The 19,070-nt window shown below is 36.9% G+C and overlaps 1 long non-coding RNA gene across 4 annotated transcripts in view; it reads right to left on the bottom strand.

Moving 5' to 3' along the window:
• Window positions 1–7,723: 7,723 nt before the first annotated feature.
• The window catches only part of LOC135322252 (uncharacterized), a 35,139-nt gene continuing 23,792 nt past the window's right edge, over window positions 7,724–19,070 (bottom strand). For 2 of the 4 annotated variants that reach the window (XR_010382616.1, XR_010382617.1), the window contains exons 2-5: window positions 12,422–12,561; window positions 11,883–12,073; window positions 11,688–11,803; window positions 7,724–11,122 (exon numbers count right to left, since the gene is read on the bottom strand). This is a non-coding gene — a long non-coding RNA (uncharacterized LOC135322252). Of the gene's footprint in view, window positions 11,123–11,687; window positions 11,804–11,882; window positions 12,239–12,421; window positions 13,388–19,070 lie in introns of those variants that run through there. The other 2 variants (XR_010382615.1, XR_010382614.1) reach the window with 2 other exon arrangements.

Raw genomic sequence — 19,070 nt, forward strand, 5'->3', positions numbered from 1 at the left:
GTACTCTTTATATAAACACATAAAAAGTTTGCATAAAAATCTAAATATTTATCAAGTATTAAATATTAATCTTTCTACAGTAAGTATAAGGCAAAACACAATTTTTTCAGACATAGAGACTTTTTTTGCAGACTCAAAAATGTTTACTATACTCTGTTACAACTTAAAAATCAAGAAACAGTGGAGTTTTAAAATTTAGAATTTAGAATTCTAATTAGAAATTAGAATTACTTAGAAGATAGAATTACTTATATAAAATGATTACATCTATTTCTAAATTATACATTTACAAACAATGAAAATTGCACTAAGGCACTGTAACCCAAATTTAAACTGCTATTAATCAATACTATTTGTAGTTCCACAATTCTAAAACACATTTTTCACATTTTAAGAATTTTTTTATTCTGGAGCTTCATAAAATTGATATGTATGTTAAATGTACTTACTTACTGTTTCTTTTCTTATCTTTTCCTCTGGAAAAAAGTGATGTTGTTAAATGCATGGGGTATTATACTCTTGATGGAATTTTGTACTTAGGGTATATAATCAATTTGTTTTAAGTTTTAATTTTTGTCATAAAACAAAGTATCATTAGCTACTTTCACCATATTCAGGGTGCTCAATGATGCCAAACTTTATGCTTACTTTGTTAAAAGGATCTGGATGCCTTTCTCCAATTAAATTTGCTCCAGAATTCCATTGGGAATGACTACCACTATTTGTTGTTTGCATTTATTTCACATAAAAAGATAAATCAGAGTAATCTAGGGACCTTATATACCCTTTGTAATTTTTTTCTACTTCAACATTGGGTTTTTTAATTTGTTTTTTAGAAATGTTTCCCTAAAGGAAAAATAACTTTTACATCCTCACACTTTTCACTTTTATGCTTTCTTAAAAATTCAGAAGTAAAAAAAAAATTTTTTAAGTGCCCCAAACTCAGGAATGGCACTGTGATTAAAAGCAGAAGCTCTCAATCCAGCTACCTTCATCCAAATCCCGAATGCGCCTGCCAAACTGGGCGGCCTCAGGTAAATTTTTTACCTTCTGAACTTTAGTTTTCTCACTTGTCATAGAGGGATTATACAACTTCCATTATATTCTGAGATATATAACATATTAATCATGCAAAGCATATAGCACGTAGGTTGACACTTCATCAACAATGAAAATTAGATGTTTTATTATGGTTAAGTCAAAAGAATTCTTTGAGGTACAAATTTTCATGACATTTTACACTTTTTCTTCGTACTTGAAGACATAATATTTACTAGAGAATTATTAATTAACCAGTTTAAGAAACATATATTTTTGAAATCTAATCTCTATAATCACTATGTAATTATGTTATTGAGATCAAATTTTAATAAAATCATTTTTTAAATGCACATATCTGCGCTCCTTCTACTTCTAATTTTTACTTATTTACACTTCCTCTCTTTTGTCCTTAATTTGATCTGCCAGGACTTTTCTATTATGTTTTTCTAAAATAAGTTCAAGGACATGTTGACAATATATTTCCTTTTCTATGTTCAAATGCATTCGTTTATACTTTTATCTTTATTATTTCCTATTTTTGCCTTTCCTTGAGTATATTTTATAGTTCTTTTTTGATTGTGTTGAGTTCACTTAATTGTATAATAGGGTAAGCACTTCAGAAATACACAGCTGTGTCATTTCTTTTTTCAGTTCTGATATTTTTTTAAATGACATTGATTTCCACTTCTCTTCCGAATGTTCTTATTCATTATTCAGAGCCACCTATAAATGTTGGAATGGGTTTGCATTATTTACACTCTGTATCAATTACCTTCAGTAGAATGAATTATGGGTCTTAGTCTTTCACTCTTCCTTATAGTCACACCCTTAACCATAACTTTATTGTTCTAGAGTGTATTTCTCTGCCCCTTGGCCTTTGGGCACATCCATGGGAATTTCTTAGACCAGAGGTGATTGGCAATGATACAACTAGAGACCTTCATGTGCTTGTGCAGCTGCACTTGCATTTTTATGTTTCTGCTATCCATCACAAGAAGATGTCTTGGAGAACCTACTGAACCAAGCCCAGCCTAGTCTAGTGGAAAAACTCAGCCAAAATCTGTCAATCTCTCAATCTTATCTCACTCATAGATTCTGCACCAAGAATATGTCAATGCTGTTTCAAGCTACTGAATTTCATGTAATTAGTCAGCATTTTTATGACAATAGTTGATAAACTCAGAGATTGGTAACTAGAAATGAGGTCTTGTGGTAATAAAATTCTCAAACGTGTGACAAAGGATTTGACACCAAGTGGTAGGCACTGAAGAAACAGTTAAAGCAACTATAAAAATGGTGACCTATATGAGTGGGAAAACACTTAGTAAAAACCACTGCCTGTGATAACATGGAAGGAATAAAATCTACCTAATGACCTTAAAAGGGTAGGAAGAGGTAATTTTAAGAAGATTCTGAAAATGTGTGCTGTTATTGGATGCATTTGATAAGGTACTAAAAAGAAAGAATTGAGCTCAGAAAGAAAGTGGCCAGTTGGGAACAGAATTTGAAGAGAATATAGTTGAGCTGGGAAGCCCCATGAAAAAGATCGGCAGGACCCTCAGGCAGGGCCACTACTCTCCTGCCAGCACCATCCAGTTCCCTGGCCCAGTGGCATTATCACGCTTTTTGCATCTAAAACTGCTTGCTTCTAGGAAAGCGGAACTTAACCCTAAGATTCCATTGGTTCCCTGAGCTAACTCCTGATTGGTCCATTTATAGCACTTCATTTGCATGGAGCTCACTCCTGATTGGTCCATTTCTGTCATTTCTGATTGGTCCATTTCTATCACTCCTGACTGGTCCAGTTCTACAAAGCTCATTCCTAATGAGTCAACTTTTGTTACATCTTATTTGCATATGATGTTGCAAAGTCTTGACCAGCAGCCTATAACAGCCTATGTAAACCTACAGACAGGGTCCAGAGCTTGGAGTATTAACTCCTTTGGGCCCACTGGCGTAATAAACCTGAGTTCTCCAACCCTCCAAGTACTGCTTGGTCTCACCCTGATCCAGGTTGCTGTCACAACTAAGCTGTAACACTGAACTGTAACACTCTTTGCTGCAACATAGTCAGGCCAGAAATTAAAGGGATGGAAAATAAAACTATTTCTCACAAAATCAACTTCAGGACAGAAACCAAATATGGAAGAGGGGGTAGGGATAGGGCCAGGAAAACATGGCCTCAGGCAAAAGACAAAAACAAGATTATAACTGGAAAGCCCATTTCTAAAAAACTCTGAAAGAATTAATATGAGCACCTCAGATACGCTCAGCCAAAGAAGGTTCTAGGATGGTTAAAGGTGTGGTTACACAGAAGTCTGATGCACCCTGCACCTCTAGAATTGATATAAAATAACAGCTACAGAGTTTTTGAAAATGTTGAATTGGCTAATGCCCTGGCAGCCTGGATGAAAGAAAACTGAAACCACTTCAAGAGAGAAAAACTCTCAGGGCTTCTAAATTCCTACAGGCAGACAGCACACTGGGAAAGCTGACCAGGCACCAAAATCTTCCCCCCTAGCTTTAGGGCAAAGGTGGCCCCTTTTTCCCTGTAAAGGAATGGATAGTAAATAGTTCAGGCTTGCTGGCCACCTGTGGTCTCTGCATATTTTTCTTTGCTTTCATTTTGTTTTTAACAACTCTTTTAAACTTAAAAGCCTTCCTCAGTTCCCAGATCATAAAAAAGACAATGAGTGGCAGGATCTAGCTTGATGGGCCAACCTGTGCAGATCCTGCTCTAGGCTACATGGACCTGACAACATTTGCCCAGGAGAAATTCAGAACTATACAGGACCAGTGACTGCTCTGTCAGACAGACATGTAAGACTTCATTCAAAGTTATTGCTGTGGGAGAGAGAAGCCTGAGTTCAGGCTGAACTCAACTCACCGAAGCAAAGGGTGGCAGAGGATTTCGTAGCTGTGATTAGAGGAATCCTGGCCCATCTGTGTTTGCTGAGTTTTTCCAAAGGAGAAGTAAGCGTTCTTCTATTTCTATGATGGACGGTAGTTTTGCAACTTGGACCAAGGTGCCCCTGAAGTTAGGGTCCACAGGGACTGGAAAATAGTGCCCTCTCTTCCTTGAAAATTCCTTTCCAAAGAGAGGGGCTCTCAGGTCTTTGAGAAACACATTCCTAGGCTGTTCAACTGGCAAGAGGATGTCTAAAAGAATGACATCTCAAGAGGCAAAGAAAGGATTTACAAGCATGCGTTTTCTTAAATAAATGCTGTAAGATAAGGGAGGGGAAGGACCACTGTGTTTGGGCCACCTGGCTGGGGTGAGGGGGTGAGAGAGAGGTCAGGGCCCGAGACACAGGAGGAAGTCTGCTAAAGTTTAATGAAGCTGAGAGAAACGTTAAGGCTATTCTGATTTGAAATAATTAGCATTATATTAAAAGTATATATATATATATATATATATACACACACACACACACACACACATATATAACATATATATATATAACATATACATATATACATATATAAAAAACATGTCAATAATTTATAACTCACCAAATCTGCTCCGAGTATACATCCTGGAGATATTCTCATATACGTGCAAGTGTAGCTTTCTTAATGCAGGGAGTAAAATTCTAAAGTAAATTTTTCAGAAAGCAAAATTATGCTTGTCTTCTTGTCCCTTTCATTTGGTCTTCTGGGCTGGCTCATTCCCTGCCCAACGATGAAGATAACCCCATAAATCTCTGATCACTTTTTGACAATATAAAATGTTCTCAAATCATGTTTAGTTGCACAATCCAGTCTTAATCTTGTCATTATAATGCCCTGACCTGTGTAATAGTCAAAACTTTAATACTGACTTAATATTAGAACTTCCCTCTTTCCCCTGGTTGGGAGAGGAGATTATCATTGGTCTTTCCTCTCTAGCTTCAGAAAAATATACAAAGGAAAAGAGGAATGAAGTCGAATGAGTTAAGAACTTTCTCACTGATTGGTAATGTGGAAATTTGGCTTCAGTTCTCTTTGCAACTGACATATGATTAAAGCTGTCTCTTCCTCTTACGGATACCTCCATTGGCTTTGGGGGATCGCCAGTATTCCTGCTCCTTTTCCCATTCCCACTGCCTTCTGGATGCACAGCCATTTGGCAGTAGCCCCTTGGCTGAAAATGAGGTCTCCTCTCTTCAAAAGGACTGACATGTTACTCTGGAGTTGAAATTTTTAAAAAAAATTCTCTATGTACCTCAGCCTTCTAGACCAATGGGGAAAAGAAACAATAATAAGGATACTTCATTTAGCTACATTATATGTGATTACATTTTAAGAGAAAACAGTGAAAGAGGAGAGCAGTATGGGGGATGCATACAGGAAGAGAAGACCAGAGACACAGAAACAGAGAGAGAAATAGAAGGAGACGGAGGTTCATCAGATCGTGGAGTACATGTTAATTAGTTTTTAAGTCTCCCTCTGCTAGTTCCTCAGCTGTCACAAAATATTTAGCACCTCAAAACACTCCTCTTTGAAGCTGCTAACCAATCAATTAACCACCATTCGCAACGCTTTAGCTCCTAGTTACATGCTAGAAAGTAATTTTTCTAGAAGAGCTTCTATCTTTCTTTCATTTTCACTGAATCCTTGTGCCCGCTACAATGTCTGGCATATGGTAGGCAGACATTTAATACAGACATTTAATACAACTATTTTGAATTGATAAATGGAGAAATGTACCCTTCAGCCTACAGGGAAGGGAGTTACACTCAAATCACCCTAGTGGGACTACAGTAATAACACCAGATGAATTAAGTCAGAGGTAATATCTTACCCACAGGCTAAAAGTATGTTCATTTTTCCTTTTAATCCCCTAAACTTGTATTGTGCACCCATTAAACAACCTTGAATTTCAAAATCCACCTTTGCCTTGAGGGGAAAATTTGTATCATGGTAGTATGCCCACGAAGTACTGGAATTCTAGTAGTTTAAAAAAAATACAAGTCTAAAAAGTACAGAGCCAAACTGCCTTGCTTCTAATCCCAGCTCTGTCAGGTATTAAGTGATCTTGCACAAGGTATGAAATAATCCAGTCATTCTTATTGGACAAATGGAAAAATTATTTCAGCACCTACTTCCTAGGATTATTGTAACGTTAAGTGTTAAGAACTTAGCCTAGTGTTGAGGACATGCTAGGTATTCCACATGCATTAGCTATAAACATTTTTTCACTATACTCTGCAGAGTCCCTAGGGATTGTTTCTTGTGTTTGCAAAAACACAATCCTCACAAGCACAAAATGAGCTCTATCCTTTACTTCCATTTCTTCTGTATGCCTGTATTAAATTTCAGTTTAGGTTTGTTTAGGTTTTCATTGCCCCAAACCCCCCTGATGTTGTCTACCAGAAATACCATCACTGCCGGCTAATGTGTACTCCAAGACTGCCAGTGTCCAATGTTTGCTTATGTCAATATTGGTACTAATGACCTTCATTTATAAAACTCAAACCTTATAATCATTGGGAAGAAGTCTAGCACAGTTCCCATTCAAAGAAGCCATAGGCATTGATGCTATTCATATATTACACAATTTTTTCTCCCAAGGAAATACAAACATAGGACATTCAAAGTTCATGTTCTCTTTTTATAGTCCTTTATCCTAGAGTTCAAAAATAAATACATGACTCATGATCAGAGGATATTTGAGAAAGTGGCATTTTTCTATGCCCAGTTACCCCATTGGTGGGATTTCATCCATTTACTTTGAATCAGACTTATGTTTCAGTTCTCTCTTCCATTAGGAAGTGTTCCACTATGCCCACATGTCCCAGAGTTCTGGTCAACAATGTATGCAGATGACTATTTTAAAGCCCCACAACCATCACCAGTCCTCCAGATACAGTAAAACGTGCCAAAACTCTAGGGTATGCACAGCTTAGTCTCAATAATGTCAGAACAGGATGAGAGACTAGCTGAGGGGAACTGTGGGCTGGTGATAGAGGTGAGAAAGGACGAAGGAACCTGGAAGAACTCACAAGTGCTATTAGAAGCTTTCAGAAGTCATGTCACTACTTACAAACATCAAGAGAAGTGAGGAAAAATAAAATAAGGATCTGTTCTTCATGGATGGCTGACACTACTTGCTGTTATGTCCTGAGAGTAGAACCAAGGTTTGTAACATATAAACCACTCACATTTCAGAGCAAAGAGTGGTTATCAACCAACTGGTGAGGTGGAGTTGAGCCTCAGAAATACTACATGTTTTAAGCTGCATCCTGGCTTATAAATTCCCCACAGAAACTGCTATCCCCAAAAATGTCTTGATTTTGAAGACAGACAGATGTAAATGACCTCAAAAAAGATGGCTTTGGGCCAGTGACCTAGACCATCCGTCTCGCTTAACTTTCCCAATAATAAAGGTCATACACAAGTAGCCAAGATTCCTACAAAGAAATAAAGTTTGACAAATCTTTTCATACTATACTCCTATACTCTCAAGGAAAAGATGCACTCCCTGGGAAAGTAACTAGAACACAAATGCAATTTTTAGGAAATTACTTTGGAGTAGATATGGACATGAATTTACACTTTTGAGTAATATTTATCTACTCTCATCTTTAAAACCGGTCATGATGCTGCCAGTCAACATTGTAAGCTATAAAGCTATTAAAAGGCATTAATATTTATTCCTCATGATGCTGCTCGGGGAATTTTAGAATAATCCTTTGGAGGCTGTTTTTATACCTAGGGTTTATTTGTTTGATTCATAAATGGGTACACTTATACAGCCTCAGGCTCTACAACACTCACATCATTGGATAAAAACCCACAGAAAAATACAGCATCAATGACAGCAGCATAAGGTACAATTTTAGGTTTTACAATGATCTGCCCATTAAGGGGCATTCATTTATAAGCAACAGAAAACCCGACTCAAAGTGGCTTAAAAAAATAAAGGGCATTAATTGGCTTTAATAAGTAGAAGCAAAGAGAGACCAGTCTTTGGAACTGATTTGATTCAGGTGTAACTGAATGTCAATCAAGACACAGATTTTCTCCTTCTTTCTTCTTTACTTTCAGCAGTGTTATCTTCATCCCCAAACTGCCACACTCATCCTAGTAACAATTTCAAGGGCTCTACACTTCTTTCTTCACAGCAGTGGAGGAAGAGAGACTCACTGATAGAAAATTTCTGGTAAGACAGAAACTTATTTCGCATTGAACCATAACACACACTTTACCCAGTCTTGTTTGACCTGAGTCAGAGATGACAATTTTCCCCATATTTTCAGATTATTGTCATACTGAAAATATTTTATAAACTATTATGGTTTATTTCCACTTTAACATCTTCATGTAAGAATTTCACAGTGCCAGAAAATAATGACCTCATAGTAGGAAGACAGTATTTTGATTATAAAGCAGAACATTTTTTTCTACCCCCTCCTTTAAAATATTGCCACATTCACTAACTTCTCAGATGATAAGAAGCACATAGAATCAATTTCCTCTCCTTAAATACATTTTTATATCCACAATGCATGAATCAGATACTGATCAATGTAGTAACTTGTGGAGTTTCTGAAATATTAAACTTTTCAGTTAGCACAGTGATTTAAATCAACTAGGAGAACGTGCCCTCAAAATATTGTTTTATGTAATTTTCTAGCTATTACCATAATAGCAAAGTAAAAACGGTTAAACTTTACAAAGAAACTAAAAGAAAATATTTTACTTTTGCTGCTCCTTTGAAAATGCCATTATTAGTGTTCAAATAAAGAGAGCGAACTTGTAATTTGGGTGAGGGTGAAATCCCTTAGACATAAAGTTATCAATTTTATCACAGTTTTACAATAACTTATTTAGGGAATAAAGAGGTTACTTTGTTTTAAAGCATTACAAAATATTTTATGTTGCAAGAAAAGTGAAATTTAAAGTTAAACATATTAGCAAATTGAACTAACATAAATCACTCACCAATGTAGTTTACTGTTTAACAAATCCATAATTATGGAACTTAGGAAAGATGTCCTTTTTTACCAAAATTGGTCAGATTAGCTTTGAATCACTAGGCAAACTCTACAAGTCTCTGAGTCTTATGGTCTTCATCTACAAAATTAGAGAACTACACTAAATGAACTTTAATATCCCTCCCAACCTAAACATTGATGTAGCATTGTTCTCTTAAGTAATCCATTGAGGAATGAGAGTTTCTAGATACATAAAGCTCCCCTTTAAGTTGTAAAGCTTTACTTTTACAATAAATGCATTATATCCTTCCATTCACCCTAAAATAACATGAGATAACTGATAATGCAACCTCCTAAATTCTGCCTCTCAAATTTGGGATCTGATTGACTGGATCAGCATGCAGGGATTTCTGTGCCGTGGCTCCAATTCTCTGCAATCCTGGAAAGAACTCTGAGTCTCAAAATGAGAATACCAGACACTTCCCTGTCTCTCTCTCAGTTTTGAAGACAAAAGAGATTCTATTTATCAAAGTATATTTAAACAACAAATCACCATTCCAATGCAAAGAATTATTATTATGGTGACCAGTTTTGACTTGTTCTTGATTAAAATAGCTGGATTTACTATAATTTGTAAGTTACATAAAATATATACATTTCTGAGGACTTGTACATTTATGATTCAAATCGTTCAATTAACTTGACTATTTTGTAGTCATTTTGCTTTGTTTTTAACTTGCTGCTTTATCTCCTAATTAGTAGGACCTGATCCTCAGTTTGCTTCTCCCAGAGTCTAGAATTTTGACCTCTGAATACACAAGAATGAACACCTAAAGATCTCTCTGTTACTCTGGCAAATTTGGTATCACCACCCGTTTTAAAACAATGGCTCCCTAAACTGGGAAGGGCTTTTGTTTGTTTCGTTTTGGGTTTTTTATGATTCTGAGGCCTTACAGTGTGTGATTTAATATGTCTGGGGCAGGACATAGGAAAGCTGTTTCTCAAAATCCCCCCCTGGCAATTCTAGAAACTGCTATTTTGGGAAAAACTACTTAGCTCTCAATTTTAATAGCTGTTGCTTATGTTTTATAACAAATAAAAATTTTTCCTCTGACATTGATCATAAGCACATTCAAAGAAAATGTATAAATATCCATAGAGAACTACCTATAAGAATCTTCTACAAGAAAGCCTTAAAACATTATGTTACTGGTAGAGCTAAGACACAGCAAGTAGATGGTGAAAAGTGAGTGGTGTTACCCTTAGGAGCCAATTGTTTCTGCTTTGTTTATAGTCATCCACTGATCAACAGAGACAATCTCATAACAGCTGTCATTACAAAATAAAACAGGGAAGATCTCTAAATGACAAAAACTTGGCTAAGTAGCTAATCAGCATATCTGAGAAAATGTTTCTCGCAGGCCTAAATGAAAAGTGTAAAATAAACTGCACAGTTTACTGTAGAAATGTAAAGATCTCCATGCCTCTGGAGTTTACCACAAATAGGACAAAAAAGTTAAACAAAATTACTATTGTTGACAAATAAATTAACTGCAAAAATATCAGTGTAAAATAGATGCAAATTCAACCTTTAGGAAGTTTAAAGCATGTATAGATTTTACATTCTATTCATTCTACACAGAAGACTTAATTATGACAATGAGACATACAATTTTGGAGGGGTGGGAGGGTATAGCTCAGTGGTAGAGCACTTGCTTGGCATGCATCAAGGTTCTGGGTTCAATCCCCAGCACCTCCACCATAAAGAAAGAAAGAAACAAACAAACAAACATAATTACCCCAAATAAAATAAAATAGAATAAAACATTTGGTTCCAAGAATCAACACCATTCCTTCAAAACTTAATACAAAACCACATGTGGTTTTTCCAGGAGTCCTGGAGTCTGTAGCCACTGCAGAATGTCTTCATGTGCTTTGGCTGTCTTCTTGGTATAAACCTAACATGAGCACAGTGTTGGTGCAGTCATGCTTCAAGGTAGCTGTGTTATACGCTGGGAAGTCTTATTTAGATAAATATAACTGTCCCATTACATTCTAGGGGATATAGCTTAAGTTCTCCTTGAAATGTTGGATGAGACATCGTATGGGCTGTCTGTAATCCAAATCTGGCAGGATGCGACTCCAAATATTGCCACAGGAGGCTGGAATATAAATACACGTAGTTGAAGAATCTATCACTTTTCCTCAGAGGAACAGCATATTCACAATCACTTTGTCTGTCAAGTCCTAATTACTTAATGTGACATGAACTTGAAAACAGGGGTCAGCTACCTTTGTCAGTATGGAGTTTCATGACTGGTCACATGCATTCCTGAAAAGTTCAAACCCCCCGGGAGAGGGATGGATGATACAGAAGGCACTTGTATTGGCTGTTCTGGTGATTTTATGTTTGGTCCCAGTTTCTTTCAGGAGAGGTAATATAATACAAATCACACAGATTCTACCAGTTTCACAGCCATCTTTAATAACTTGACCTATTTTGCAATGTGCATTAAAGCTTCCACTTTAAAGAGATGGGATGATTTCGCTTTTGCCACCCTCCAGTTAAGAGTAGCGAACTGAGTAGCGTTCAAATTAAAATGCAACTGATGCAAAAATATCCAAAAAATACTGGCTAGAGATGGGAACCTTCCTGAAGCTCTCCTTGTATTTGCTCACACTCTGAGCCATGCTTACTTCCTGCTCTCTCTTCTAGATCCTTCTCACCTTGCCTGTTAAACAGTGTTTGCCTCCAGCATTTTCATCCTTAAAAAGCAAGCAATTCCTGAAGACGCGACTACAGTAGTTCTGTAACTGTTGAGCTGACGGTGTCCTGAGATTATCTGAAAGAAGACATTTATGTCATTACATTCTCCAATCTCTCTGGCAGCCCTTGCCTCAGAAATGGGAATGTGATCTCACCTTTCACGAATCCAGAGGTCAGAGAAGAAGCAGGTGTACAAGTCCAATGGGCTGGATCGGATGTTGGGTGCAGGGCCAGAAGGACAAGTCCCAGGTACTGGGGCCATCGCTGGGGCAGCGGGACTTAGAAGCACCGCCAGGCGTTGCCTCCAAGATCTCTGCAGCTGCGCTGTCAGTGCTGAAACCTGCCCCTGGAGCCCAAGCCCCAGACGTTCGGTCACTGTCATTTTGAACTAATAATGTGTCCAGGACGTGAGCTTATGCTGAAGTCTCTTGGCCTGAGCCATAGGCATCATTTGTAGAGTCGGGGAAGGAGTTTATTTCCCCCAAAACATGAGTTCTTAGCAAAGAAAATCCTAAAATGACAACCAGAACTCTTAAAAGACAAGGGAATAGATGAGAGGATAAAACGATTTATGCCAAAATGAGGGACTGACTTATGACTGGGCTGGATATAGGTTAGGGTAGAAACAGAAAGCAGTTTTATTTTTCTCCCACCAGGGGCTGCAAACACACTTGGCAGTATCCAGCTTATCTACCTCTGGAGTGCATCCTGACCCGACCTCCGTCTACTGTTACTATATCCAGGGCTCTCCAAGGCCAAGATTCAACTTCAGTCTGACTTCCTGCTCTTCCCCTCCTGCTCTGCTCAGGCCTGATGGATGGCATGTAGACTTGCCTGTGGGAGAGAGAGGCATGATCTTGATTTTATTTTTTATCCAGTTAACTGTTTCTTCCACCGCCCCTCTTATGCTTTTGACTGTCTAGGATTGGGAGCATGGGAAGAAGGACTTGGAAAAAGAAATACAAATGCTTTATGTGTCAAGTTTTTGTTTACTCATTTTTTTGTTTGTTTGTTTTAATGTGGCTTTTGGGTGCCCTCTGTCATGGGCACCATCAAAAAGTTGACTTTCTATCTCAAGGTCCATTTTCACGTTCCTTAGAATATCCTCCTTCCTGGCTCCCCTGCAGGGTGTCCTCTTCCCTGATCTTTGACGTATTTCACTGTCTGGCTACTCACACCTCTTCCATCTCTTGTCGCTAGCAGAAAATTCCCAGCATCCTTCTGCTAAAGCCCCTCCCGTCACTGGCCAGCCCTTTTGGGTGAGTTGCTTTTAAGACTGCTAGGGCTCTGATAATATGTAGCCCTTGCTGACTTTTGCCTTACCTGGCCATAAGCGGGTAACTCCAGCCGATCTTCTACCTTCAAAATTATGCAGGCAAGAGACAGCCATCAACTTCTTGGTTGGCTTAAAACTAACATTGCTGGGGATTAAGAACTCTTTTGCATTCCTCTCCAGGAGCAGCCTGATAAGGACTAGGATTTGTAGCTCAACAAGCACCCAGTCCAGAAATAGGACGCCTGCTTCCCTTCTTGCAGGCAGCCCATGTTTTTGGAAACATTCTCTCTGGACCCCTTCACCCAGCAGTAGTTGATGGGAGGAGAGGAGCCTCTCCCACCAGCCGGAATGAAGGATGGAAAAAATCCTACCACTTCTTATTCCCATAAGTTTCTCCCAAAGAAGGCTTTCTCAGTGAATCTCCAGTCTACTCTAAACATTGTTCAAAGATGGGTGGTGATAGCGCCTGCAGTGGTTGTAGCAATCTTTAGAATGCAGAGGTTCATACCACACATCCTTAGTTTAAGAGTTTTGGGCTAAATTCTGAAACAATAGCAGTTTAAATAAGAAATAAAAGTAGAACTAGGGATACATTTTCTGATTTATTCTGCCACCCACCTAGTAGTACAGCAGCCAGGCTCGAGAGCTTAGTGTTCTTTTCCCCCACCATGCCCATGTTTCTATTGGCAGATTTAAAAAAAATTGTGGACAGAGAGGAGAGAAGGCTAAAAGGGATGGGAGCACTCAATATACTGCTCCTGTTATCCTGCCTTTGAGAGTCAAGACTCTTGGTTCATGAAAGGTTAACCACATTCTGTGATAGCACTATAGAATACATGTGATTCCTTTTTATCTAAAAATAGAGCTTTCTGAAAAATACAGAACTATATTATTATTTTAATATGTAAGCTTGTGCTCAGTGAGGTTCTAAAATCCTGAAAACTTTCTCGACACAGGAAACATAAATCAAGGGCCTGTATTTAATATCACACAAAGCTGAAATAATCCTACACATTAAGAAAAGAAAAGAACAGAAAAGAAAGAGGAGAGAAAGCACTCTTATAGCTGTAGTACATTAAGCAGATATACGTGGTATTTATCTTCAGTTGGAGCCGCTGAACAGGTGGGAACCATGATTTAATACGCTTTGTTTTAAATCAACATCAGATAGAAGGCACCAAAAGCAAATGTGTAATCTTATCAAGCACAGCAACTGAATTTGAGCTTATCCATTTGCCACTAGAGGCACTGAAACTCATAGAATAAAATTCAATTTTGATTATGTGCACAGATAAAACCAATGCAAAACTCTCTTCAATTTATACAGATAAAATAGATTTTCTTATACGTGGAGCTCATTACAATGTTGAAATAATGTTTAAAAAAGAGAGAGAGAAGGAAAGATTTAAATACTATTATATCTAAATAGAGGAACTAAATGTAATATAATAAATTGTTTATTAATAAGAAACTGGTAATTAAAATAAACATTCCAAACCAGATATGCTATTTAACTATTATCTGTTTTCAAAAATAATGTGTCTCCTGCGAATATGGCATTCAGATACTTTTAATATTCAGTTACACTTTAAAATCATTGACTATTATGACAAAAAACATGTTTCACACTACAGTGTTTATGAAAATTAAAAATATAGTGATTACTGGAAAACATCCTTTGTTTTTATGGAGAAATTCATTATCCCCTAATGGATCTGAAATGCAAAAAAAATTAACAAAGCTTTTTATTTTTAATTAATTAAATTGCAGGTTGGAATTATTTTACTTTGCTCAGTTTGTACAGGTGGAATAAGGCTCTTAAATTAAGTGTCCCCAGAAATAGAAGAAAAATTGAATTATCAGATAATCATAAAAACAAGCTCCAAAAAGAGATTGTACAGTTAATAGACTAATTATTTTGATGAACAGTGCACTTAATTCTTAACCACCTTTCCACAGTGATGACAGCTAGTAGAAAAGCAATTACAGTGTTAGAATTATTCTTACACCTGCTGAGTCTGACCCTTTATGTTTCTATAGGGAATCCAATAGGGTTTGTGATGAATTGAGATGAGATAATACACTTTCTTTGAAGCTGATTGTGTTGCCACATTTACCAGCATCTAGCATAATAATTATCTGACCAAGCATTCTTTGTTATAAGCAATATGTACAAAACGTGGGAAATCAATAATAACTAGAAAATTGAGCTGGCAAAAAGAAATCATTACACATGAGTTGGAGTTACACTCAATTGCATAATAAAATGTTCTTCTACAAGAAGACTTGTGTCAGCCCAAAATTCTCTACAAACATGGAGTTGTACACTAGTGATAACATTTCAGAAAATTAGAAGAAAATGTATCATTCTTGTTTAATGTTAAGTAATAAAGTAATCCTCCACATGTAACCATGTGAGCCTTCAAACACATGTGGAATCAATTTCTCCTTAACATTGCGTAGAATATTTCTTTAATAGTAACTTTTCCTAAAGATGTCCTCATAAGTCAGAAAGTCAAAAATCAACTGACCATCTAAATGGAAGAAAAAAGACTAACTTACATGCTTTCTCCTTTTTCTGCATTACTGGGGGATTTGAGTAAGGATGAGAGTATCTATGAAGCTTGAAAATGAAGAGGGGGTTTTCCATAAACCTGGCTGACTCCATGTTAGAATAGTAGATGCGGGCTTTTGTAATAAATTAAAAGTAGGAAGGATAAAGTGATACTTTGTTAGCATAAGAATATAAACAGTCAGCCCAATGTCATCAGGCAATGTGAAAGTCTCATTATTTGGGGGATAGTTGACCAAGACAGACCAACATGCAAGACCAAGGCAGCATGGGAAGAAAAAAGTGATTGGAAAGAGGGTAATTTGGGTGTGGTGCCAACAATGGTGACTATAAATCTGTCATGCCCACTGAGGAACCACTGGGATGAGAACTAGGATATGGTTCCCACATTCTTCATATTTTCTACCCAGAGTTGATTCTTTTTACACTGCACAAAGCAATGTGAAACTGAAATAATGAATAGTGAATGAATACTAAATGTAGAATAATGTATTTTTCTAGAATCCAATGGATATATTAAGAACTCTCACATTAAGGGATTACCTGTGATTGGAAACATAATTTATTCTTTCTCTTCTTTGTATCCTTACAAAAGTAGCTGAAAGTTGGTCTTGCTGGGATTCTTAGGACCAGGGTGTGTGTGTGTGTGTTTGTTGTGTATGTGTGTGTGCCTGTTGTGTGTGTGTGTGTGAAGAGAGACAGGATTCCATAAGCTATTGTCAATTCATTTCACATGAATTATTCTCAGGCCATTCTTTCTCTCTGAAATCCACTGACTAGAGACTGTGCACAGCCTTTATTTACACACCTAACGGTGTGAGGAAAATCACCCTCCAGGAGCTGAACTAAAACCTAGTGAAACATCTGGGGGCTGGGGTGTTGAATTAACTTCCTATTTTCTAGTTCAGAACGTTTCCTATAATTCCATGTGGCCAGCTCCAAATGGCACATCAAATACCATACTTTGTTCTTACTTTAGCTTAGAAACCATTTTTTGTCCATTACTAGTCCATCAGTTCTTTGTGCAATTGTTGGGTTAATATTCTGATGACTTAACACAAAATTCATTGACGTTTCGTGAATGGAGAAGGGAAAAAATAACCCTAGTCAACAAAGGTTACATCGGAGTTTTTTACTGATTAACTTCCACATTGCAGAAGTTAACTAGCATCCTTCGTGAGTTATACAAAAAAAAAAAAAAAAAGGGAGGGGGGGTTGTTTGTGTTGGAGTCTCATTCTTTTGTTAAAATGTTAAAAACTCTCAACATTAATTCATAATGCATATGAATCTATTATTGGTGAGTACTTAAACAGTCTCAGAGAGTAAGACACAGCTAGCTCTGTCTCTGAAGAGTCAGTTACCTGTGGTTAAGACAAGTACTCTGGGGTCAAGTGAACCTGGACTCAAGTGAAAGCTTCACCATTAACCTGAAGCACAATGTTGGGTGAACTCTAAACCTCATTTTTTTTCCCATTTATAAAATAACATCATCCTCATCACGATGTTATAAAGACAAAATGAAATCTTTTAATTAATTTCTCTGATAACATTTGCAAGGTCAACTGCTCTCATTCCTACTGACTCTGAGCTCAAAACATTGTAAATAGAAAATGTTCCCTGAAAAGAGTGCATGTGAAGGGAAGGAAATTCACTGTTTGAACTTGAGAAGCTGGTGCTGGAATTTTTTTATCTGTTTGCATCATCAGTTCTTTGGAGTATCTTTCTTCATTAAAAGTTTCATTTCCATTATGTCTTAGAGAATTGCCTTAGAATTTCTAACCTACCCTTGGCACCCTTTGCTAGCACCTAGCGCTTTTATAAATTTATTCATTTCTTCCTTTATTTTCCTAATTTTTGTGGAAATTTGAGAAAAGAAGAGAGGTATATGAGCGATATTACTCTGTCATGTTGAGCTACAAGTCTCAATGTATTTTTCTAATTTACATGACATATATATGGATTTTGAGGATAGTTGTACTTTCAACTGTTCCCTGTCCTTGAAAGCTCTCAGAGTTTGCAAACAAGATGACAAGACTTCACAGAGAAGACCCTCTGTGGTAGGCCCCCGAGTTTCATGAAACTTCTCCATCCTTCTGGAAATAACCTGTTGGAATGTAATCCATACATAAGGATATACTCTAGCAGTTATACTGTCAATTGATAAAATATGGATATTTGATCATTAAGAGTTTTTAATATGTGTATATATATTTATATATAGATAAAATACATACATATCTATATATGTATATATACATATTTGGGGGGAGAGGAAAGAGGGTCATGTAAACCTAAACAGTCATCACGTTACCCCACAGGAGCCTGACATTAACAAAGAAGATAATAAATAACTTCTGGGGGATAAGTGACAACATGGGTGCAGCAAGAAGGGACAAAACACACGTATAACTATTAAATACACTTCTATATTTGTTTGGCTGAGTTCAGGCTGGCCCCAGGCTTCTGCACTTGCCAGACAAGTAAGCTGATGATACTCAAAAAAAACGTGTTTTTTCTTAATTCAAGCAGAGCTCCATACCACTTACAACATGAAAATACAAAAAATTCATCAAAGAAAGAAAACTGTCAAACTCCACTTCCAGCAAAACTTAGGTAGCACTGCTTTCTCTGCATTCAATGCTTTACGTGATTCTAGTACATGTTCTAAAAACAACTGCTCACTTGACTGACAGGTGCATATGTTGATGGATAAACTCAACATGAATACAACAGGTCCATGCAACAGGTCAATGAGCAAGAAGTGAAGAAAATAAGGGTTTCAGATAAATTAGTTCAAAAGGGGGTTTTTAACAAGACTACAAATGCTCTTGGCTGGCCTTAGCTCTCCAAAAGTTTTAAAGTGGCTGGGAAACAATGCAATGTGGTTACCAGTTAACACTGTTATTCAATTCTGTATGAATCTTTTAAAATAATTATTACAACCTAAAGTCAACCAGGTAACAGCACAACACAGTACAGACCTGCCCTGAAAAACAATAATATGCTCAACTGACATCTGCCACTGTATCATTTTGTAATGGTAATTCACCCTACCTGTCCCATCCCACCTCCCCGTGCTACACCCTCCCCTCCCCCCAAAAATATAATTTGTGCAAGAAATGTCAGGCTTATTCTATCTGAGAGCTTCAAAGAAAAAGATACACAACATGTAACCAGGTTCAAATATTTTGGGCAAACCCCCCTCAAAAAACAAAGAAATAACCAAAATGACCAAAAAGTAAAGAAAGTGCCTAAAACATAATACAGACATGCACATCAAGAGAGGATCTACCAGGTCAAGAGAAAGTCTTTAATAATAATAACAACAATAATAATATCAGTAGCCTTAATAATCCTTTCTTTTAGTACTGGAATTCTATCCTTTCAGATTCTAATAAGTAATCAACATAACAACGGTCAAAATCAGTTCAAATTTATATTAAGTTATTTAATATCTCACATGTCTAAGCCATTGTGCTAGACAATATGAAGAA

Source organism: Camelus dromedarius, chromosome 10, assembly GCF_036321535.1.
Source record: "Camelus dromedarius isolate mCamDro1 chromosome 10, mCamDro1.pat, whole genome shotgun sequence".
Classification (NCBI taxonomy): Eukaryota; Metazoa; Chordata; class Mammalia; order Artiodactyla; family Camelidae; genus Camelus; species Camelus dromedarius.